This window comes from Hyaena hyaena, unplaced genomic scaffold, assembly GCF_003009895.1.
Source record: "Hyaena hyaena isolate Hyena2069 unplaced genomic scaffold, ASM300989v1 scaffold_63, whole genome shotgun sequence".
NCBI classification, from domain to species: Eukaryota; Metazoa; Chordata; class Mammalia; order Carnivora; family Hyaenidae; genus Hyaena; species Hyaena hyaena.
Window position 1 is genome coordinate 3,027,330 of NW_024080695.1, and position 394 is coordinate 3,027,723.

A 394-nucleotide genomic window follows, 5' to 3' on the forward strand; every position below is an offset into this window, starting at 1 on the left:
CCTGCCCCCTCCCCCTCCTGCCCCCTCCCCCTCCTGCCCCCCCGTCCCCCTCCTGGCCCCCACGGCTCTCCTGCCCCCCAGACCCCCACCATCTCCGGGCAGTCACCCCCTGACCACTGACTGCACTCTGGAGGGCCGCCACCTGCCCCGGGCCTCTGGGCGGGCTCCGGTCTGGGCAGCCCAGCAAGCGTCTCCGCCTTCCAGGGGCCGAACCACACCTTCTCTGCTACGTCCGAGCCCTGCGTGCCGACGTCCCTCCCGAGTCCTTCGGTCCTTCCCTCTCGCACCCCCAGGGCGCCACAGAGTCCTCGGCCATTACAGTCACGCGCCACCCTTCAACGGCCCCTCACTTTAAACTTCCTGTTTGCCCCACCCTGCTTCCTACTTGTGGGAG